Raw genomic sequence first — 24,394 nt, 5'->3', positions numbered from 1 at the left:
TTCTTCTCACAAGCACTCAGAATTCTCACGCAAATTCATTCCTGGACCATGTTCCAACAGGGCCATAGCAGTAGAAGGATATGATCAAAATGAATTATTTAAGTCTATGGGGTTTTCAAAGAATAAAAAATGTTTTGCAAATGTTGAACATTTTAGACCCATACAATAATAGGGCTACCTACACCGCCGCCACCTCAATTGTCAAAAGAAGCTAGACCAGCATGGGGGTAGAATTAGCAGACTTTATAAGACTGATAGTAGCCAAGAATGGTGAGTATGAGGAAAAATACTCATATATCAGTATATAAATTGGCAAGATCTTTTCCTATGAGGGGTAGCTTGTCAATACCTACCAGGACATTAAGTGCACATAGCTTGTTTTCCAGCTCATAGTTGGAATTTCTCATAGTTGGTTTACCTAGCTTATAAAACGTTCTGTAAGTGTATGTGTTAAAGCTACAGAATTGAAGATGTCTTATGGATCTTATAGATTATGGTAGATAGATGTATAGTGATGTCTGGAAAACTGCCTAAATAAGTATCTGGAATGAAGAAAGGAATATCCTCTGGAAAGGTGAAAATATGAATGTCTAATACATAGTTATTAGAATTGAGGTTGATAAAGCTATGAGCTATGGTTCCCGATAAAGGATTGTGAATGTCCTCTTTTAATGGAACCTTGGGGTATTCATGATAGTCCTTTGTGGCCTTCCCATTCTTAGTAGTCAGTAGTAGTAGTAAGCCATAGTGAACAAGATCAAGGATACACATATACACATAAAAATAAAATATTGAAAGAACATATTGACAAAAAATTTGCCAAAACATTTGTTCAAACCATATCTCAAATCATCTGTTATAAAAGCAAAACTGTACTCATTTAACTCAGAGCAGCTGTAGATGTCTGCTCACCATCAATCCAGTCTACTATGGACAGCGAATATGCTCATTAGTCCTGGAGACCTAACTGAAGAGCTGTTGAAAGTTGATATCTTTAGGGAAGGAAAAGACAGATTTTTCTTTTTTAAGAGTATGGTTGTTGGTAGGCCAACCACATCTTGGTGGATAGCTCAATTCCCATGAGTATATGGACAACAGAAATTGGAACTGGTAGATTATTAAGAAAAAAATGATATGAAGTTAAGAGGCAGTAAAGAGGTAGGAGTAGATCTGGGGGTAGTTATAGGGGGAGTGGCCAGTGAATATGATCAAATTACATTATGTGAAATTCTTAAAGAATTAAAACTACTTTTAAATAAGTAAAATTTGTGAAAATGAAAAGATGGAGGAATTTTTTTATTTTCATAACATTTTAACATTTAATAGAAACTATATACAATAATTTCACTATATCTTACATGAAGGAGTCACCACAGAAATTTACATAAATTAAAAGCAAGAATAATTAAGGAGAGCCCAGACCTGTGACCTGCTTTTCTCAGTCAATTCACTAGGAATGGGGGTTTATATTGCCCAATTATGTGGAGCAGAGGAAAGGCTTAAATACAGGCTTTAGATATGGCTACAGATACTAAGAGCCAACACCTGAAGAGCACCGTTCTTCACCACAACCAACCCAGCCTAGACATCAACGTGGATCTCTGTCCACGGCTCAGAAGTCCCATTATAAAAGCCTCTTTCCCAGGCAGTCTCCAATAGGCACTGCATCACAAAGGCAGGGATCACCTCACACTCTTCCTCGCAAAAAAATCCCAAAACTTAAATACTAACTTGTCATCCACGCAGACTTGGGTTATGTTAGTCTACAGCACTCTCAAGCCCCGAAGGAAACAACGTGGTCTGAGCTGTCCCTGTTCAGTGAGAGATGATCAGAGATACACTTGTCTGAAGAATGGAGAGTTCAAATCCAAAGGCGGTGAACAATCTCAGAATGAACTGTCAACTGATAAAAGTGGGCTCTGGTTTTCCATTTGCAGTAGCCAATCCACGCTGAGGGAATGATGCACAGGTTTTTCTCTACATTATGACGTCCCTGGGATCTGCACCCATCCCCAGCCACCTGTATCTCTCCTGAGCCTCCGGCAATTTCTGTGACGGAATGATCATCTAGAGTTAGGGAGGGATCAAAGAGCAAGGGTGATGGAGGGCATGGCATGCCATCACCTAAGACACCAAGTCATCAATGAACTCCAGTGGTAAACTTTGAGTGGGCTGAAGCTCGACAGCACTCAAGTACAGATCAATGGGGCCTGCTTCCAGATCGTCTGGCACAGACAGTACCTGCTCGGGCTTATACATCTGAGGAGGCAACTGGAAGTGCAATGGACAGCAGGGGTCCTCAGAAAGGTTAACAGGAACTGGCTTGTTGCAGGGTACCTCTTCAGATCCCTGGCAGCATTTGAAGAGAACCTGATTTGTATCCTGACAGATATGGGTAAGACAGTGTCCGGTCTTTGGAAGAGACTGATTGGAGCAGTGAACATCATCCACAAAGGCTAAGCACCTCTGACTGGAACGAGTGGTATGAGCCTGTTGAGCAGCCCCCTCTGTGGCCAGCATTCTGCGTTCCTTCAGCTGCCTGTGTAGTAAGGCTTCTACTCCATAGCGTTGGTGGTATCGCCTGAGACATTTTAGTCGCTTTAAATTCTCTCTCTCTTTGGCCCAAAGTCCCTGGGGGCCAGTCAGGAGACTACTACCTAAAGCTTCGTGTTCCACTTTCCGATTATGTAAGTAACGGCGCTTCTTCTCTTTGAGCAGGTGCTGTAGTCGTTTAAACTGATCAATGTACAAAGACTGCAAACGTATCAGCTTTTCTCTCATAATACGAGCCACCTCCTCAGCTGTATAGACACCTGCATGTCCAGTATCAGGCTCGCCTCACTTCGGCTACTCTCTGGGGTCTGCGAGCCCAGCTCTGTTTTAGCATATGAGCTCAACTGGCACAAGAGGGTTTCACCCATAGGGCCTGGGTTACTCTTCTTCACTTGAGCATGAAGTGCTAGGGCATTCCTTCGAGCATGTTCAGCACAGAAAGACACCCCATCTTTCTTCTCGGGTTTTGGGGCAGCACTGGGGCATCTTTTCCCATTCTTTGTCGAAATGTAACTACATTGTTTGAAGGGTGCATTCTTGTCTTCAAGAATATGCTTAAGGCAAAACTCCTGCCCCTCCAGACGCGGCTGAGAGCACGGGCGGTGAGTGAACGAACAAGAGATCTGGGCACTGGGGTGATACTCCCCAGATTCGTTGGCAAGACATGAATCCGAATCCTGTTCATACCAAAACCGTATCACCCCAGATTCGTTGGCAAGACATGAATCCGAATCCTGTTCATACCAAAACCGTTGGCCGAGTCTCCACAGCAGCTGACCGGAAGCGCGGCGCCTGTCCCATGCGGCACCACTGCAAGGGCGCGCCCCACCCTCACGCCTCAGCCCGCCGCCTTTGTCCCTAGCCACCTCAGAGCTTACAGCCCAGGCCCGAGCGCCTACGCGGTCATCTTGCGAGCGCCATCTTGTCCTATGGCTCCAGGCACGAGAGAACCTGGCTCCCGAAAGCCCAACAATCAGAATGACTCTGATGCTGCAGGAGACGACATACCGCGCTGAGTTGATAGAAAGGGTGAGCAGCAGCCTAACGGCAAAGGAGAAGAGCCCGGCACGGCGCCATCTTGATGGAGGAAATTTTAACAGACAAAATATCTCACTTTTGTATTTGGGGAAACTGAGGATCTAAGACTTTGAAGTCAAATCTGAATTTGAATCCTGATGTCACTTGTTCACTGTAACCCTTAGCAAATCCTCTCAGTCTCTGGCTTTCAGTTTCCTTGTATGTCGCATGGGAATCATGATAGCACTTGCTGCGGATGATTTTTGTATGGTTGGATCAGTGAGAAATCCCTGGGAAAAACACAGTAAAGTTCCTGGTACATAAAAAGACACTTTGGTGAAAGTTAGCATTGGTGTCCTATGAATTAAGACAGAGCCAACTTTAGACTCATGTTTCCTAATTACCAGGTCACTGTTTGCTCTAAAAGGGCTACACCAGCATTTGTGCTAGAGAATTGACAGTGAATCAAGCATATATTTCTAGTTACCTGATTTTAGTGGTTTATTTTAATTTGCTTGTTAAAAAGCGATAACTATAAGATTCCAGGACAAGAGGCAGTAAGTATAAATATGCAGATTCTCCTTTGAAGTAAGTGGTATTGCACAGTCTCCACATTATATTTTAAGAAGTAAATGCTATTAAAAACAAAAAAAAATTGGCTGTGTGACAAAATTAGCAGATGTGTGAAATTCAAACTCGTACTGTGAAAAGGTATTTGTTACACATTCCATGATTATGCATATTTACAGAATTTTCCCCCTCCAGCGAACAGTAACTGATGTTATACAGGTTAAAATACATGGAAGTCCCTAAGTGTCTTTGGCAATTGATACTTCAGACGTAACTAGGAGGAGATCCACGGAAATTTGAATGATAAGCGCCGTTTGTGTTATAATTTGAACAGACAAGAAATACTGGGGTAAAAATTCTATGTATCAAAAATGTGTCATGTGCTACTTTTCATGGTGCTTCCTAGATGGTAAGCTGTGTCAAGATGAAGCTGAGTATCTCCTTCCCATCCAGCAGCTGTCAGAAGCTCCTTGACATGGACAGTGAACACAAATGGACAGTGAATAGCTGCAGTTCTTGGGTGCTCTGGGTGAAGAGCAGAAAGGTAATGTGGTCCAAATTGGTGATAATAGCAAAGTTTTCCCATGACACAAGGCATCTTGCCCCCTGACATAATGGACCTACTATTAAATAAGAATCATTCTATTATATACAAGAGAAGTGGAGTAAGAGCATGCAAGTCAGTTCATGGATGCACTGTAGATGGCAATCTGAGTGTCCTCGAATTGGTTATTGTAAAACAAGGGGGAAGAGGGGGTGGCTTGTGGAGAGAAGTTGAATGCTGACCAACAGATACTGTGCCTTGCCTCACAGAGCTATCAGAATCTAAAAGCTTTTCAAGCTCTCTAAAGAAATAATATCTGTAATTATGTTATCAGAAAGCCCTTAATGTTAGAAGTCAAGAAGCCCAAGCATCTAAGATTCAACATCTTGTTACTCCATGTGCCCTCCTGAGACAGGAACACTGAGGTACTGCTCTAAAAGAAGTCCTAAGAGAAACAAAGAGGAGTCTGTAGAATATGCTGGAAGTTGAGCCAAAAAAGAATTAAGAATTAAGGAAGCCAAATAAAAATGCCAGGAGCAAATTGCTTCTATTTTTTCTATTTATGTGACTATTTCAAGCAATTATTAAGTCAACCTCTCGTAGATACCTGTTCATACATATATCTAAGAAATTCTTTAAGGTCAAATGCTGGATATATATATATATATATATATATATATATATATATATATATATATATATGTATATATATATATATCTATAGATATAGATATATATATATAGATATATATTAGATTTTTGATACAAAAATACTTCCAAAAGACTGATTTGTACTTATTAAAAACTAGATGGTATTATTATTTCAGGCTTTATATATCAATCTGATATATGATGAATCAAAGTTATATCATACTTTTTAGCTTTCATCTCCCTATTTCATACAAATTTAGACATGCGTTTACTGGTAATTTTGACAGTTCCTTGGAGTCTCATTTAAAGTTTGACTACTATTATGACTAAGTACTTTTTTATACTCAACATGTTACACTTCTATTATGTTTATTGCAGATAGAGTTTCCTGTATGACTTTTAACTTGTTTGTGGTGTGGTTTTATTTTCCCCAAGATTTTTATTTTGATATAGGCAAGCTGTTTACTATTTTCCTTTATAGCTTTTCAACTTTGCATATTGTTTTGGAAAGTCATCCCCACTCAATACCATGAAGATAATCTATATGTTTTCCCAGTGTCGTTTAGGTTTTGTCTTGAATGCCTAATTCTTCGAACTTCCTGAAATTTACTTGTAAGTATTATATAAGATCTAAAATTATCATAGCCTTTTTTTAAAGATTTGAGACAGAGTCTCACTGTGCGTCCCTGGCTGACCTGGAATTCACTGTGTAGACCAAGTTGAACTCAAACTCACAGAGATTTGTTAGTCTCTGCCTCCTGAATGCTGAGATGAAAAGCTATCATAAATTTTTCTCTATGTATGTTATACTTCCCCAATTTTTAAACTAATTTCCACAGCAATCTGAAGCACTGCCATTATCAAATATCTAATGCCTTTATGTCCACTGTTTCTGGACTTTGTATTCAATGTTAGTATATGTTTTTTCATTATACACTTAAAATATTTTCATTATTATGACTTTTATAACATAGTTTGAAACCTGGGGTCAGCCACTTCACTTTTTTCTTCAAAGTTGTTTCTGACATTCATTTTCTCTTTTAGCTTTTATTCTTCTCTCATACAATTATATCTTGCTGCAGATTTCTCTCCCTACACTCCTCCCAGTCCCTCCTCCAACTTACTCTCTCCACCAGATCAATTTCTCTTCTGTTTCCAAACAGCCTAACAAGATACAATAAGATTGGGCATAAATCCTCATATCACCCTGGATGTGGCAACCCAGCAAGAAGAAAAATGCCTCAAGGGTAGGCAAAAGAGTCAGAAATCCCCCCACACCCGGCACACACACATACTATCGGGAGTCCCACAAGAACATCAAGCTACTCAACCATAAGGTATATACAGAAGGCAAAGTGCAGTCCCATACAGGGTCCATGTTTGTCATTTCAGTTTCTATGAGTTGTTATGAGGACTACTTAGCTGATTTTTGTGGGTTGTGTTCTCCTAGTATCTTTGACCCCTTCTGGTTTCTACAATTCTTCCTTCCCACTCTTTTGCAGGGTTCCTCTCACTCCACCTAGTGTTTGGCAGGGCTTTCTGCATCTGTATCTATCAGTTGCCGGGTGAAACCTCTCTGATGACAACTATGCTTGGCACTGTATAACAGAACATCATTAAGGATAATTTTCATTGATTTTTTTTGCTACTCATGTTGTTTCTATCCTATGTTTCTGGGCTATCCAGCCTCTGGTTCCTGACCATCCAGGCAGCTCAGGAATAGGTTCCCTCTTGTGACATGGGCATCAAGTTAAACCAGTGAAGTTGACCACACGCACAAGTTCTGGGACATACCCACAAGTTCAGGGCCACCATTGCCCTGGCTCATTACTGGCAGGACAGATTGTAGGTCAAAGGTTTTGAGGTTGGGTTGATGTTCTAGTCTCACTGTTAGGAGCTTTGCCTTAAAGAAGATGGCTGATTTGGGCTCTGTATCTCCCATTACTAAAAGACTTTGCTCTGTCATTCTAGTGGATTCCAGAGAGTTTCCATTGTACTAGGTTTTTACATCACACCTCAAATGCTGCCTAATTCCAGTCATCTCTCCCACTACTCTCTCCTTTCATCTGTTCCATGCAGCCCTGCCTGGTCCTTCCTGTTCCTATCCATACCCACCTACCTACAGTTAAACTTGGAAATCTATTCTATTTCCCCTCCCCAGGAAGATCCATGCCTCCATTCTTAAGCCCTCCTTGTTACTTAGACTCTCAAGGCCTGTGAAGTGTAGTACAATTGTTCTTTACTTAATAGCTAATGACTATCTATTAGTTGAGTACATAGCATGTGTTTTTTCCCCCTTGGTCTTGGTTACATCACTCAGAGTGGACCATCTTTTCCAGTTCCATCAGTTTGCCTGCAAATTTCATGATGTCATTGTTTTTAATAGCTAAATAGTATTCCATTGTGTAAATGCACCAACTTTTCTGTATCCATTCTTTGGTTGAGGAACATTTCCAGTTTCTGACTATTATGAATAAAGTTATTATGAACAGAGTTGAGCAAACGTCCTTCTGGAAGGATGGAGCATCCTTTGGGTATATGTCCAAGAGTGGTATAACTGGCTCTTGAGGTAAATTGTTTCTCAATTTTTCGAGGAACCGCCACATTGATTTCCATAGCGACTGTACTAATTTGTACTCCTACCAGCAATGGGAGTGTGTGCCTCTTCCTCCACATCCTTACCAGTGTGAGCTGTAGCTTGTGTTTTTGATCTTAGCCATTCTGACAGGTAGGTGTGAGATGAAATCTCAAAGTCATTTTGATATGCATTTCTCTGGTGGCTATGGATATAAGAACATTTAAAGTCTTTCTCAGCCACTTGAGATTTCTCTTGAGAAGTATCTGTTTAGATCTGTACCTTATTTTAATAAGATTACTTGGTTTATTGGTGTCTAGTTTCATGAGTTGTTATATATTTGGATATTAGGTCTCTGTTAGATATGGGGTTGGTGAGATTCTTTTCCTATTCTGAGGCTATTGTTTTGTTTTATTGATGGTGTCCTTTGCCTTACTGAACCTTCCCAGTTTCATGAGGTCCCATTTATTGTCAATCATAGTGCTGGAGTTATTGGTGTTCTGTTCAGGAACTTGACTCCTAGGTCATTGTGTTTAAAGCCATTCTGCACTTTCTCTTCTATTAGATTCAGTATATGTTGAGTTTTTTTATCCATTTGGACTTGAGTGTTGTACACAGTGATAAATATGTATCAGTTTGCATTATTTTTCAGCCATTTTTGATGGTTTGTTTTGTAATATATGTTAAAGATCAACTTGTCAAACTGCATACATCATGTACAAAATTCCTTGTGATTTTCCAGGAAAACTAACAGTGTCAACTAATTTTGACCTGATCTGGATCTAATCTTCACCTAATCCTGAAGATACTTGATACACCATGGTGGAGGAATATTGGGGGTTTGCCCTCTCAGAGTCAAAGAGGAAGGGGAGGGGAAGGGGAAGTTGAGCAGCATTTGGGATGTAAATAAACAAAAGATAGAAATATAAATAAATAAATAAAATTCCTTGTGATTTTTAATTGAAATCTCACCTACTTGTATCCTAATTTCTTATCCATGAACATGGAATATCATATTTTTTATTGAGATTTCTATTAGGTTTCTTAAACATGTCTTTTTTAAATTTTAGTTTGGTTGTTTTGTTTTGTCTTGTTTGTTTGGTTTTCTTTATGTTCAAGGATTGATAATATCCATCAAATGCCTATGTTCAGCTCTACATTTCCGATGCTCTTTTGAAAATAAATTAGAATGGTTAGGTAGTTAGGAGCCAATTTTTCTCTTCTATTCATTTTACCCTTTCCTAACTGTTTACATGTTCCAAATGTCCTTACCACAAAATCAAAACTTAACAGGAATCATGAGTCATGACACTGTTGTGGGAGGAAACGTTCATGAACCCCCAAAAGACCATCTGAGGAGCCAATGTAATCACATTAGGGTTTCTTTGTTCAATTTCGAGCTTGGGCTCCCTGCCAACTCTGACACAGCCGGAAGGTGGAGCCTTGGGCCTAGTTTTAGAGAAGCATTTATAGAGGCAAGAAGGAGGTACCTAGACTGGTATACTTCTGATTGGTGGGGGAGGGGCATTAAGGCCTTTAATATAATTGACTGTTGCTGGGAGCCAAACAAACTTATTTTCCTCCTGATTGGTTGTTGTTAGGAAGGGAAGTGGCAGGGTTGGGCTTGTAACCTGGCAGTACAGATTTGTTGGGGAATAACCTGGAAACTGGTGCTAGACACCTGGAAACTGGTGCTAAGTACTGGCCTGTTAGTTCATTTGAGTTCAACTTTAGAACTTAGGTTCTCTAAAATGGAGTCTGAACCCAAAAGATTTGGTCTCTCAACACAGAGTTGAGTTAAAAGCTATGACTTAAAGCCAAAACACTGATACTAACTCTAAGTAGAACAAGATATCAATCCATATTGTGTTATCATGTGGAGAGTTCAGAGGTTATATGTTCACTACAACATACTGTAACATTGCATTTGTTTAAAAAGTATTGACCATGTTTGATTTATTAATCAGTTTTGTTATATTTCATTATAACTTGTGGTTATACAAGACCAAAACAATATTTCTGTGTTGCTCTTCCTAATGTAATACCCTTGATAAACTTCCATATTAATATTTGTTCAAGATAATTATAAAATCCACAATTGGTGATATCTTTATATCTTTGTTTTCAATCCTAGGCCTTTTATTGATTTTTAGTTTTTCTTACTGATATTCCTAGGACTGCTAAGGCAGAAGGACTAATAACTGAGATTGTGGTACCAAGACAGTTTCATTGTTTCCTTGCTATGCAAAACAATAAATGAACCCATTCTATCACTGGGTTCATTTTATTTTTATTACAAATTATTTTAGACACACTTTTCCTTACAAATTGTTGAGAATTTTGGCCAGAGTGCTTTTTTTTTGTTCCCTGTATATGTTTACTGATTTTAGATTATGGGTGATGTATTGATTAAATTTAGTTCATTCATCTGTTGATATGGTAAAGAATGTTTAGATTTTAATGATACAATATATTTTTAATTTTTATTGCTTATTTTGTTTATTTACATTTCACATGTTATCCCCTTTCTCCCACCCAGCCACCCACCTCTCCCCACCTCCCCACCCTGATAGTCCCCTACACTGGGGGGGATCCAGCCTTGCTGTCTCACTTTCAAAGCTATAAGTCTTTGAGCAAATTTCTATCTCTGGTTTTAATCGTACTGTAAAACTATGATGCTATTTGCTTTAATGTTTATCATTCAGAGAAGACAGTACTATCACTAAGGCAGTTTGTTCACATGAGCATCACTGTTTGAGGTGTTTTTAATAAGAATGGTCCTCATAGGTTCATCCACTTGAATGTTTAGTCACCAAGAAGTAGCATTATTTGTATAGAATTAGGAGGTATGGCACTTTTGGAGGAAGTGTGTCATTGGGGGCTGTGCTTTCAGGTTGTAAAAGGCTACACCAGGCTGATTATCTATCATTTATCTGTCCATCCATCTGTCCATCTGTCTGTCTATCTATCTATCTATCTATCTATCTATCTATCTATCTATCTATCTATCTATCTATGTCTCTGTATGTGGATCAGACTTCTCCAGCATCACACCTACCTGCTACTAACTCCCTGCCATTATGATAATTGACTAAGACCCTGAAACTGTTAGCAAGCCCCCAATTAAATGTTTTCCTTTATAAAAGTTTTCTTTGTCATGGTGTCTCTTCATAGCAATAGAACAGTGACTAAGACACTACTAGCCATGTTGCCCCTTGTGATAATTATTAAGTTTGCATGAAACTTAATAATTTTAAGTAGTGATTGGAGATCAAATATTTTTACTTTGTAATATTACTGTTATTGGTTAATAATAAATAAGATAGTATATGGTACATTATTAACATTAAGCATTATAAATGAATGAATGAATAAACAAACAAATAAATAAAATGAATATGCCTTTCTTCCTCAAAAAAATTTGCTCAAGAATTCTGAATGTGAAAAGTTGATGTATTAAGTGTGTCCAGCTCTAAAAGTCTTGGTTTTCTGATAGTATTATCAGAGAAAACCCAAGATTAATGTCAGTCAAAATAGCAGTGGATAAAACTTATATTAGACTATCTTCAGAGATTTGCCCTCTGGGCAATGTTCCACCAGGTAAACTTTTATCTTCTTGAAGATAAAAATGACCTAAGGGATTATCTGTTCATAAAATAAATAACAAAACAAATCTTATGCAAATTTAACTCAAGAAGGAGGTTAGGCTTCCTTATAAGCAGGCAGTAGACCTTGACAACATTGGGCCTGTGATGGTTCTGTCCTCAGATTCATGAAAAATAGAGGAGTAAAGGGCTTTTAAAATCTACCTTTGAGTTTAAAAATTTGCTTAGACCAAGCCTATGATATGGGGTCCCTGCATGGATGCCCAGAAAGGCCAATGTGTGTGAAAAGCTCTCAGGGAGAACTTTCCCTCAGGATGGAGACCCTCCAACTCCAAAGACCAGACCGAGACACCACAGGATGCAATCAGCAAGAGGATTTGGTTTATTGTCGGGATACACAGGCACAGGCACCTGCGGGCGCTTCAGTCACTCGGGGGACTGGCGCGCCCCACGGAACCAAGGATGGGCTTTTATAGGATTTTGGGGAGCAGAAGCAAGCATACAGAAGCAGATGCATGGTTACAGGAATATAATTGGTGGATTCTAATATGGCAAGGGTTTAGCCCGGGGGCAAGTTTCCTAGCTACCTTCCTGAAACATAACGGCTGACTCGGCCCCCCAAGGGTTCAGCCCGGGGGCAAGTTTCTTAGCTACCTTCTTGGAACATAACGACTGACTCGGCCCCCCACCAGGGTGTGGGACCTCTCCTGGGGCTTTTTTTCATTGTCAGGTGCTCAACCGAAGTCGTCCTGTTGCCAGGCCTTCAACCAAACATATCTTGCTTGGCAGCCGCTGTGTACTCAGTGTTCTAACCTTTCCCTGAACCAGTCATCTTAAGTACAGCCTTGCAAAATGGCGTTACTGCTGTTAAGCTGGGGTCTTTCATTCCCCCATTTTTTTTTTGTTAACTTTGAGTGAAATCTTTCACTCGACTTGGTCAAGAAATTTCTGTCTGGTGGGGGCTTATTCCCTCACTGACTCTAGGCCACAAAAGGGCTAGGAGGAGCCACGTAGGAGTTTTAACTTTAAGGGGTTTGGAGTGCGCTGAACTCTCCATGTCTGGGGTGTAGTGTTGTTATTAGTCAATTCCTCAGACCGGACTGCCTTGACGTGTGGTGTGTGGATCTAAGCCGAGACTCCGTCTACCTTTAGGGCGGTCGGGGTAGTCAGGAGGACGGTGTAGGGTCCTTTTCACCGTGGCTCGAGATTCTTGGTCTGGTGTCTGTGTACCCACACGGTGTCTCCAATCTGGAACGGGTGTGGCACCACCGGATGCTCAAGCTTGTCCTGGTAAGCAGTGGCCAAAGGTCTCCAGACGTCTCTCTGCACAATCTGTAGGGCCTGTAAATGGGCCCTCAGAGAAGGGCTGTCAGCAAAATCAGCAATGTTTGAATCAAAGAAATGGACAAATGGGGGTGGTGCTCCATACATTATTTCAAAAGGAGTTAGACCATGGGGGCCCGGGGTATTCCGGGCCCGATATAGAGCTAGGGGAAGGAGGGCCACCCAATCCTTTGAGCCAGTTGCAAGCGTAAGTTTGGATAAAGTCTCCTTAATTGTTCTATTCATGTGTTCTACCTGACCTGAACTCTGGGGTCTATAGACACAATGTAATTTCCAATCAATCCCCAGCAATTTGGCCACCAACTGACTTACTTGGGAGACGAAAGCGGGCCCGTTGTCCGACCCCAACGCTTGAGACATGCCATACCTGGGAAAGATTTCCTCGAGGAGCTTCTTGGTGACCATTTTTGTAGTCTCGTGCTTTGTGGGGAAGGCTTCGACCCATCCTGAGAAGGTGTCTATAAACACTAGGAGATACTTGTATCCATATATACCTGGTTTAATTTCAGTAAAATCAATTTCCCAATGGATGTCGGGACGGTGTCCCCTAGGACGAACTCCTTGTCCAATCATGGTCTTTCCCGGGTTAACCTGAGCGCACGCTTTGTAACTCTCAGTTACCTTTTGTATCGCTTTGTCCCGATTCAAAAAAAACACAGATTTATCTCTTCCCGATCTAGTAAGGTTTTTATCTTCTTAAACCCCAAATGGGTTAATTTATGTAAAAAGGAGATCAATTTAAAAGTCATTTTTATTGGCATAACTGTCTTTCCTTTGTAGACCCACTGTTTTAGTTGAGGGTGGTAGATGGCCCCCATTTTTTTTTTCTAGGAGCTCTATGTCCTCATGGGCGTAAACCCAACTGGTTTGTCCCACTGGTGGGGGCGTGGGTTGGTCTGGGCTATTTAAGGACAAGATTTGTTTGCTCATGGCCGCTTCTGGAGCTGTGGCATCGGCCAGCCGGTTTCTTCGTGCCTCTGGGTTGTGCCCTTTCTGGTGTCCTGGACAATGTATAATACTCAGTCTTTTGGGCAAGAATAGGGCTTCTAAGAGGGCCAGAATTTTAGCCATATCTTTACCCTCAGATGTGAGCAGCCCCCGCCTCCGGTAGATCTCCCCGTGGATGTGTGCCGTGGCAAAGGCATAACGGCTGTCTGTATATACATTTAGCCTCTTACCTTTTGTCATCTTGAGCGCCTGAGTCAAGGCGATGAGTTCAGCCCGTTGTGTGGAGGTACCAGCAGGCAGGGCTTTCGCCCAAATCACTTTGTCCTCCGTAGTGACCGCAGCTCCAGCCTTTTGCTCTCCCTCTGCCAAGAAGCTGTTGTCATCCGTGTACCATGTGTGGTCAGCATTCTGAAGAGGCTGGTCCGATAGGTCCAGCCTGGTCCCATGTACTTCTAGGCAGTCATGCTGTTCTGCCTCCTCTGGTAGAGGAAGCAAGGTGGCAGGATTGAGGGTGACTACGGGCCCAAACTGAACCCGTTCTGCATCCAGTAACAAGGCTTGGTGTGAGAATTAGAGAGCCAGCGGTCTGGGGGCTGCTTTACCAAGGCCTCCACTGCGTGGGGTGCTAGGATGGTGAGTGGCTGTCCCAAAGTCAATTTTCCAGCATCCTTGATCAGGACAGCAATAGCAGCCACCATCCTTAGGCACGGTGGCCAGCCGGAGGCCACAGGGTCCAATTTCTTAGACAGGTAGGCCACAGGGCGTTTTCAGGGTCCCAACCTTTGTGTTAGGACCCCTTTAGCATACCCCTGTTTCTCATCGATGAACAGTTACTGAGCAAATTGTAAGGGTTTGGAACAGTCGGATGAATATCTTCTATCCTCTTGTTGACCTTTCTCAAGTCTTGTACTGGCCTATAATCTCCAGTGCCGGGTTTCTTAACAGGCAGAAGAGGCGTATTTCAAGGTGACCGGCAGGGGATTAGGATGTCTTGATCTAGAAGCCTCGTAATGTGAGGCCTTATACCTTGATAAGCTTCATATGACAGGGGGTATTGTTTTATGGAGACTGGAGTTGTAATTAAGGGGGGCTGTTGGAGCGCCAACCCCATCCCACCAGTCTCTGCCCAAGCCAGTGTCCTGTCCCGGTTTATAGGGTTAGAACTTGAAGGGGAGTTCCGTGGGGGCCAGTTATTTGGGCCCCTCCTTCCTCAAAATGAATTTGTGCTTTTAGTTTGGTGAGCAGATCACGGCCCAGCAGAGGGTACGGGCAGTCCGGAACATGTAAGAAGGAATGGGTCACCTTACCGGTAGCCAGCTGAACCCGGCGGTCTGTAGTCCATCGGTATTGTTTCTCACCAGTAGCTCTTTGTACCCAGGCCGTCCGGTCGCTGAGTTGTCCTGAAGCTTGGGTGAGGACTGAATGCTGGGCTCCTGTGTCTACCAGGAAAGTAACCGGCTGCCCCCCAACTTTAAGCGTTACCCTGGGCTCAGGGGGGGCTCCTGGCCCTGACCTCCCTAATCTTTATCTAGAGCCAAGAGAGAGGTTCGTGGTCGAGGCTTTCGGGGTCCGCCAGGCTTCTTGGGGCACTCTCTGGCCCAGTGCCCTTTCTCTTTGTAATAGCCACATTGATCTTTATCCAGCTTCAGCCCCTTTCGAGCTCCCCCCTATCTCCCTTCCTTTTTTGGCCCTGAACTACGGCGGCCAAGATTCGACTCAATTCTTTGTTTCTTTTTTTATCTCTCTCTTATTAAAAATCTTTTTAGCTTCTTTAAGTAAATCCTGTAATGTATAGCCCTGCAAATTTTCTAACCTCTGTAACTTAGTCCTGATATCTGGAGCAGCCTGCCAGATGAAGGACATAGAGACACTCGTCATTTGTCCTGGGTCATCTGGGTCATAGGGAGTGTACATACGGTAGGCCTCCTTAAGTCTCTCTAGAAAGGTGGAGGGAGTTTTCCCCTGCTTCCTGTAATACCTGTTTTACCTGAGCCAAATTAGTAGGGCGTCGTATAGCCCCTCGGAGACCCGCTAGAAGCAACTGGCGATAAAGGCGTAGGTGTCCCTTACCTTCAGCTGTATTAAAATCCCAGTTTGGTCCTCAGGCAGCTGGGTGGGACGCCCATCATCTCCCAGAACATGCTTTCTGGCCTCTAGGAACACTCTTTTAAGAGGGCCTGTAAGAGCTGTTGGCAGTCATCCCAAGTAGGCTGGTGGGTAAGTAAAACAGATTCTATTAGGTCGGTGAGTGCCACCGGATCTTTGGAGAAAGAAGGGTTGTGTTGTTTCCAATTGTAAATGTCAGCTGCTGAAAACGGCCAGTATTGGGTCTGGCCACCGGTTCCCTGTCTAAGTGGGAAAGCCTGGGAGGTTGAATCTGGCATCACCTCGCGCTTATTGTGTAATCTCCCTGCGACAGGGGAGAAACCCTTATCAGACTGTGGCCCGGCAACTGATCTGGCCGGCGGCTCTGCCTCCTCTGTTTTAGCCGGGCCTGTCAGAGAGAAGATCTATGAGAGGGGAGTTTGGGTCTGCCGGGAGGACAGGTTTCTTAGAAGGCTCTGATTTCACAAAGGTAGAGAGAGGAAGACGTGGCCGGCGGACCGGGCGGGGCAGAGGGGACAGACTGGGGGTTGAGGGGAGGCCAATTCGGGTCCACGAAGGGTTCCGCCCGGGGGGGGGGGTTAAGGCGAGACTCTCTCAAGTGATAATATAAGAAACCTGGTCAGGATGTCCGTGGACGACCCGATCTTTAACCTGTAAAATAATGATCTTATTAAATGTGCCATTCATTGGCCATCCCGCTCCGAAAGTGGGCCACTCGGATGTGCAGAGAGTCTGTCATTTTCTTTTTTTTTTTTTTTAACCTCGACGGACTGGTTGTGTGCCTGGTCGTGGACGTCTTTCTAATGATCAAGAGTGAGACTTAGGGGCGTTGTTAGGGACTGTCCCATGTTAGTTCTAAGGAAGATTAGAACACAGAGAAAACAAACAACACCAACAGTCAAACAAACAACAGACAGGCGTGCTGCACGGCTTTGGTACCAAACTGAAAGCAAAAAGTCAGATGGAGGTGGCAAAGGTCCGGGGCCCTCTGAAAGCCAAAAATACAGACAGAGTGCCGTTAGTCCGGATCTTTCTCCTCTCCCAGATTGGGCCCCGAAAAGTCGGGCCCCAACACCCTTGGAACGTCTTCCAGGGCTGCGGGGCGAGAAGTCCGAGCTCGTCAGCTCCTTCTTCGTCCCGCCCAAATTCCAAACAACCTGGCTGAGCGCTCACAGAACAGACCTGGCTGAGTGCTCACAGAACAGACCTGGCTGAGCGCTCACAGAACAGACCTGGCTGAGCGCTCACAGAACAGACCTGGCTGAGCGCTCACAGAACAGACAGAATAAGGCAGAACGAGACAAAATCAGACAGACAGACAGACGCCGGCCGGCTTACCTCCCAGTGGGTGGTCGGTGGTCCCTGGGTGGAGGATCTCCTTTCCCGGCCAACGCACCAAATGAAAAGCTCTCAGGGAGAACTTTCCCTCAGGATGGAGACCCTCCAACTCCAAAGACCAGACCGAGACACCACAGGATGCAATCAGCAAGAGGATTTGGTTTATTGTCGGGATACACAGGCACAGGCACCTGCGGGCGCTTCAGTCACTCGGGGGACTGGCGCGCCCCACGGAACCAAGGATGGGCTTTTATAGGATTTTGGGGAGCAGAAGCAAGCATACAGAAGCAGATGCATGGTTACAGGAATATAATTGGTGGATTCTAATATGGCAAGGGTTTAGCCCGGGGGCAAGTTTCCTAGCTACCTTCCTGAAACATAACGGCTGACTCGGCCCCCCAAGGGTTCAGCCCGGGGGCAAGTTTCTTAGCTACCTTCTTGGAACATAACGACTGACTCGGCCCCCCACCAGGGTGTGGGACCTCTCCTGGGGCTTTTTTTCATTGTCAGGTGCTCAACCGAAGTCGTCCTGTTGCCAGGCCTTCAACCAAACATATCTTGCTTGGCAGCCGCTGTGTACTCAGTGTTCTAACCTTTCCCTGAACCAGTCATCTTAAGTACAGCCTTGCAAAATGGCGTTACTGCTGTTAAGCTGGGGTCTTTCAGTGTGAAACTGTAGAAGTAAAGCTTGGTTTGGGTTGGAGATTCAAATGTGGTAGAGATGCCAGTGCTGTGAGGTAGGTATCTCCCAATGGGGAGCTGCACAAAGGGAGTTGACTGAATCCAAGACAGAGTAGTGTGTTGTAGTCAGGAAAGCTAGAAGGGAAGTCACCTAAGTCTTTTGACATTGGGCACAAAGGTACAGGATTGGAGGTTGCCCTTTGAATTCCATCTTGATTTGGTCCAGTATTTCCTCACTATGCCCTCATTCTTCTCTTTTGGAATGATAATATATATTCTGTGGCATTGTATGTTGGAATTATGTAATTTGCTAGGTGATTTTATAAGCGATTACACTTAAGAGATTATCTTGAGTCTCAGAGAAGAGTTTAGACTTTTAACTAGGCTTAAGACTGTGAAAGACTATAGGAATTTTTTAAGTTGGACCGGAATACATTTGTCATTGTGAGATGGCTATAATCCCATAGAGGTCAGGGAGTAGAATGTGGTGGTCTGAATGAAAGTGGCTCCATAGATCATATGCTTGAATACTTAGTTTCCAACTTGTGTAACTGCTTGGGAAGGATTAGGGTGTGTGGCCTCACTGAAGAAAATGTGTCACTGGAGATGAGCAGGTTTCAAAAGCTCCTGCCTCCAAGTTAGCCCTGCTTGCTTTGTGTTTATGAAGAAGGATATAGCTCTTAGCTACTGCTCTGGCACCATGCCTGTTTGCCTGCTGCCATGACACCTGCCCTGACGGCCATGGGTTCTTCCTCTGAAACTGTAGACTCAATAAACTTTTTCATGTATAATTTATCTTGGTCATGGTGTCTCTTCACACCAATAGAAAAATAACTAAAACAAACTGTAAGTAAATTTTCTAACATATTGCCTGTCAGTTAGTAGAGATCCAGTATATATTGACTTTAATTGACTAAGATAGACTTATTAAACATTTAAATTCCACATAACACACTAACCATTGGGAAATTTGATGCCATTCTGTATCCCCAAATAATTTTCATAAGAAAGCAATAAACTAAAATCACCACTGAAATGAGACTGTAACTAAAGGTAAGAGAAGTTTAACTGAAAATGTTCCCAAATGATAACACCAAAATGTTTATTTAAAAAAAATCAGAAATGGCGGTATAAACAGTCTGTCTTCAAGGAGCTCAACAATCTTTTGGACAAAAAGATCAAAGTAAGAGATGGTACCACTAGCATTGTGGTTCATAAGTAAAGACAATGATGTGACTTGTGATTTTACAGAGAATGTGTCTTAGTTACCGCATGGTTTCTGACATGTGTTTTCTTAAACTTTGAGTTTGTGTGTGTTTTAGAATAAAATATCTGTTTTTGTCAGGATAGCATCAATTCCAGATTTACCCGGAATCTTATATTATAGTTTGTTCTTCTATGATAACACAAAATCAGTTAACTTCTGCCCTCTAAAAAAATGTTACTCTGTAATAATAGAAAAAAATGTTTAATTTTTTCTTGGAATTCGAAAGTCAAATATGTACAAGCCGTGAGATCAAGCCCAAATTAAAATCTCAATAAATTTTAATAAAATGAAACGAGATGCTGTTTGAGGAAAATCAAGCAGTACCTGGAATGGTCTGAGTGAGACAATACGCTTCCTTTGCTTTCTTTTCTTTCTTGAATAGGGAAAACTATGTTCTCTCTGAATTACAAGTCATATTTGGTAGTGATTTCAATATACTGCGCATTCTAAAGTCACTTTAGTATTTATTAAGTAATTTAAAAAGAATGTCTTGTTAAATAAAATAACAGTAGAAATAAACTAGATTCAGTTCATTTAAAGTATCTTCTAGCATAGCAATTTGGTTAGATAATGATATAGCTAACAAACTGCTTTTTCAGATATGGAATCAAGTCAGCATTAGGACAGCTGCAATCGCTGTGTATAACTATAATTTGTGAAGAATAAATTCAGGATACTTTATACTTTCTATCTAGGAAACTTCCATTTGTTCTATTTCCTGTATCTGTCATGGACTTGACACTGGTCAGCTTTTAGCAGATGACAGCCTCTTAAAGTTGATCTTTGCCAAAAGTGCTTCCGAATTCCAACCAAAGTTTTCACTATGAACCTAAGTTAAATTTGGTGAAGGAGTCAAGGGCAGTGCATTACAAATGTGACTCATTTTCCATTAACATGGTAAGAAATAGATAAGATTTGTCTGCTGAAATGGGAGTTTTGATTTCTGGACATTCTCAATCTGAAAACAGGGCACAGGTCACAGGAAATAGCGAACAAAAATAAATAACACAACGAAATATGCACAGCAAAAAAACAGTGTCTTCAGCGTAAAAAGTCTGTATATTGTTTTTAAAATCTGGGTTTAACTTTTTAAAAGTAGATTGTATAGCTTATTAAGGCTAATATTTAATAACTAAAACACTAGACACATGCTGTAAAAGCACTGGTTTAAGCATTTTATATTCTCATATAACCAGGGATGCAGGTACTTATATTTCCTATACTCTGAGATTAAAAATAAAAAAGGGCATGATTTCTACAGTACATGGTAAAGCCAAAGTATAACCTGAGGTAATCTAGTTTCAAATCCAGGGTAGTTAAAACAGTTTTTAAAAACTCTAATGGCATATGGCTGACAATCTATGCATCCTTTCTGCTGTCACTCTAGTATTGTCTCCTTCATTTGCCAGTAGTTCGGAGGCTTAAACTCAAAGGGAGAGCAGCATGGAAATGCTTGGTTTTGATGTAAGTTTAACTCACTTACTTAAGGCCCAACATATTGGACAATTTTGATGAGCTCAATTTCTATGGAATGTTTTGCTCAACAACTTTGGAGTAGGAATGCCACAATAAACCATCTATAATTTCTCCATGGCAGAGTTTTCTCATTTGACTTCCATTAAATGAAAGTAACATATTTCAGATTTAGAACCTCCCCGTCTAATAATGGAGGCTCCTGAGAGAGCAGTTTATAGGCCAAAGTTTGCACTGGCACAGAGAAGTGAGTAGGCAGCACCATTAGATAAATGAGTGTCTTATCTAATATTTCAACAAAATCAGACAAGCCCCATCCTAAACAGGCAGTCTTGCCCATGAAATCTGAGCTTTAACAGGAAAACTGGATCTATCGGGCCCAAGTTGTTTGCTAAGGAGACTGCATTATACCCAGGAAGTGAGACACTTCCCATTCTTCTTCACCTCATACAAGAGTTATGACCCTGTTCACTTTGTGAGTGATACAAGGAAGTAAGGAAAATAATGAAATCTGAGCTAAGTGGCTTTACTCCAGTCTCATTGGTGATATCAAAACAATCGGATGAAGATCACATTTTCCAAATGGCTCTATAAACTGTAATCCTATACGGTGTGACAAAAGGATAAAATCACTGTCTCCATTGTGTCCTTGAAAGTATATAGTCTCTGCACGTGATCCAAATTATTTAACCTGCTCGATTTAATTATACAAAGCTGGTTGACAACACTTTGTGAAAACAGCCCTTCTAATATCTTCTGAGGAGAATATCTGAGATTGGGTTCCTAAATGCTGCTAGAACCGTGATAAATGTTCACCTTTTTCCTCCTGACATATATAACAGAACTGATTCAGCAGTGGGAAATGTTGTGTGGCAGAGGAAACAGTGGGTGTTAATATAGTGATATGCTGTAGATATGTGCTGGAAAAAATGCTGAGGACAGATGCAAACAATTTTCTGTATGGAAGTCAAGTATAGCTGTAATGTAATAGAACAACAGATGTTTTCCAGACCAAGTACCACTTCCATCACTAATGTTTTTCTTATTTTTCAAATGCCACTTTCATGATCCACAGAAGCACTGCTTTGTTTGGGTATTAATAAAAACACAGGTAATTAAAGTATAACAGAAAATGACATTTTATTGAAATATGTTTTACTTCTGTGTAAGATTTGCAGCAGAATGAAAACAGCTTCCTCGTTTAATTAGGACCAAGTGATAATGTTATTGTTTTTACTTGGTACTGTAAGGTTTCTTCTTTATGACTAAATGATAAAAATATCATCTTGATTTTCTAATAAAATTATTCCATGAAATTCAGGTTTTAACTTTATCGAAAATTATTTTGTACACTTATAGATTGAACAGAAATGCTTATGACAATGAATGCTAGTTAACATTACATTTTTCTATTAATGGTAACATGCAAAATTATTTTATCTCAGACATAAATAAATGTCTCTGTAAAATTTTTGTCTATAAGGTGGGAAATGAAGGAAAGTGAAGAGAAGCATTCAGACGTGTAAATGAATAACTGCAGAGTAGTAATTACACCAGTGCAATCAGCAATCAGCTTACCACCAAAAATGTCTTTTATGGATCACCAGCTGAGGAAGACCTTTCCAGGTTGCTGGAAGTTGGAAAATTAAGGAAGAGTCTTGCCATTTAGAAAAGGAATCTATATAGGGGGAAATACAGTTTTTTGTTTCTTCTCTTCTAGGGTTGGGATACTCTGAGCAGGATATTGTGGGATAATCTAAGGAAATATGAATAGAGATGAAGCTGTAGATCAACACCAGAAGACATTCAAAGCTCAGCAATGGCCTCAGAGAAAAAACCACCAAAGCTTTAAGAAGCATGGAAGAATTGGAGTCGTGTTTCTATTAAAATGGAGAAATAAATTAATTTTAATTTTGATATATTGTCATCTATAAACATTACTATATGGCTTTCTCTCTCTCTTGGTGACACAGATATAGGCTAGATTAGACCAGATTAAAAGTAGATAAAAGTAGGTTTATTAATATGCAGCTCTGGAGGGGGAGTGGGTCATAGATATTACAGGAGGAGGTCAGTGGAGTCCAGTCCCCAGGGTAAAACAAGGGGGGGGGGAGTATGTAGAGCTTAGGCAAGGAGTAATGAAATATCAGCTAGGAACTGGGATTATGCCCACACATGGTCAAAAACTGAGCCCCTGGGCAAGCATGCTTGGGTGTGTTGTCTGAAATGCAGAAACTAGCAGTGATGACATATTAGCCTGAACTTTTCTCCCTGTGGGCATAGTTGGAGAAAAGGGAGCAGACAAAGATTTTTCCATCTTGTTCTTGGGCTAGCAGGGGTTCCAGCATAACAGTTACGTGCTATAGTTTACATTTTGTTAAATTATATTCTTTACAAATTTGTACTAAGATCTAAGAAAATAAGATGCAGTATAGCTTTTTACTATGGAAGCTATTTTGAGAATTGCTAAAAGAGCACACTACATGTATGTTCAGGTAGCTGCAGGATCAAGGGACTGGTGTTGTGAATACAGCAGAGGGCACACCACAATATGTCATCATTTCAATTCTATGTGAATAAAATACATCTTTAACTGGGTGAAATGAAAGAAGTCTAAACTGAGTGTGATAGTTCGTGCCTCTAATTCTAGCACTCAGGAAGCTGAAGCATGAGGGTAATGAATTCAATGCTACCCTGGTTTTCACAGGTACACCTTGTTCAAAAAAGAAAACAAGACAGAATTAGAGAAATTTTCTCTTCTCTCTCTCTCTCTCTCGCTCTCTCTCTCTCTCTCTCTCTCTCTCTCTCTCTCTCTCTCTCTGTGTGTGTGTGTGTGTGTGTGTGTGTGTGTGTGTGTGTGTATAAGAAAATCCAGAGTACCTTCTAACAATTTTTCTTTCATTGATTCTAATTTCCTCTGTGTTTTTCTTGGCTTCTCAAAAATTTTCCCGCAGGAGTAGATGATCTAAGTTTATATTAGGTTTATATTTCTTAACAAAAGAATTTATTACTCAAGTTCCAATTAGACTCCTAGAAATGTCTTTAATAACTAGTTTGGACTTTTTGCACATTCCCAAATAACATATTTAAGCAACAGGAGTAGATAATCTGACTGGAAAAATATAAATCTCTCACCACGCCTGTGCTTGTACAGAGGAATCAACTTGTTAGGAAAGGTTCAACTACCAGAAGATATAATTATGTTTGAGTGACAAAACTATGACTGACTCAATACAGTAACAACAGTATTACCAAATTTGTAATATCATAAAGCAATATATGAAAAAACTCAAGACAAATGACTTCACTCTCAACTATCTGAATATCCTTGATAAGACATTGTTAGATTTTTTTCAGATAGTAATCTTCATATACTTTAAAATATATTTATTTTGTATGTGTTTGTGTGTATACAATATGTATGTGTATGCATTTATGTGTGAGAGGCTGTGCTTCCCATGTCAGCCTCTGGTGTTATGCTTACCTTTTATACCATGTTGAAGTCAGGGTCTTTCTTCTAGTTTGTTTCTATGGACATATTCCATTCTGCCTGATTTACAAGCTTCTAGATTATTCATTCCTCTGTCTCCACCTCTTATCTTACTGAAGGAGTTCTGAGATTACAGACATGCCACCCAGTCAGATTCTCACATGGCTGGATGACTTCTAGGGTTCCAAACTTAGGCTTGTGAAACAAAGGCTTTAATTGGCTGAGTCATCTC

At 41.2% G+C, this 24,394-nt stretch overlaps 2 long non-coding RNA genes and 1 pseudogene across 3 annotated transcripts; 1 reads left to right on the top strand and 2 right to left on the bottom strand.

Moving 5' to 3' along the window:
• Positions 1–3,238, bottom strand: part of Tubg1-ps1 (tubulin, gamma 1, pseudogene 1) — a 37,862-nt pseudogene extending 34,624 nt beyond the window's left edge.
• On the top strand, positions 2,551–22,589 carry LOC134484138 (uncharacterized). 2 transcript variants are annotated; one of them, XR_010061543.1, is made up of 3 exons: positions 2,551–2,687; positions 4,547–4,684; positions 22,393–22,589. It is a non-coding gene; the product is annotated as an uncharacterized LOC134484138 (long non-coding RNA). The 2 variants fall into 2 exon arrangements; XR_010061542.1 differs by lacking the exon at positions 2,551–2,687 and adding an exon at positions 3,169–3,582.
• On the bottom strand, positions 16,652–17,916 carry LOC134484103 (uncharacterized). The gene is made up of 2 exons (XR_010061449.1): positions 17,146–17,916; positions 16,652–17,095 (listed from the first exon to the last, which is right to left on the bottom strand). It is a non-coding gene; the product is annotated as an uncharacterized LOC134484103 (long non-coding RNA).
• Positions 22,590–24,394: the final 1,805 nt, after the last annotated feature.

Source organism: Rattus norvegicus, chromosome X (genome assembly GCF_036323735.1).
Source record: "Rattus norvegicus strain BN/NHsdMcwi chromosome X, GRCr8, whole genome shotgun sequence".
NCBI lineage: Eukaryota > Metazoa > Chordata > Mammalia > Rodentia > Muridae > Rattus > Rattus norvegicus.
The sequence above is the reverse complement of the archived record's forward strand: the minus strand, read 5'-3'. Positions and strand labels throughout refer to the sequence as shown.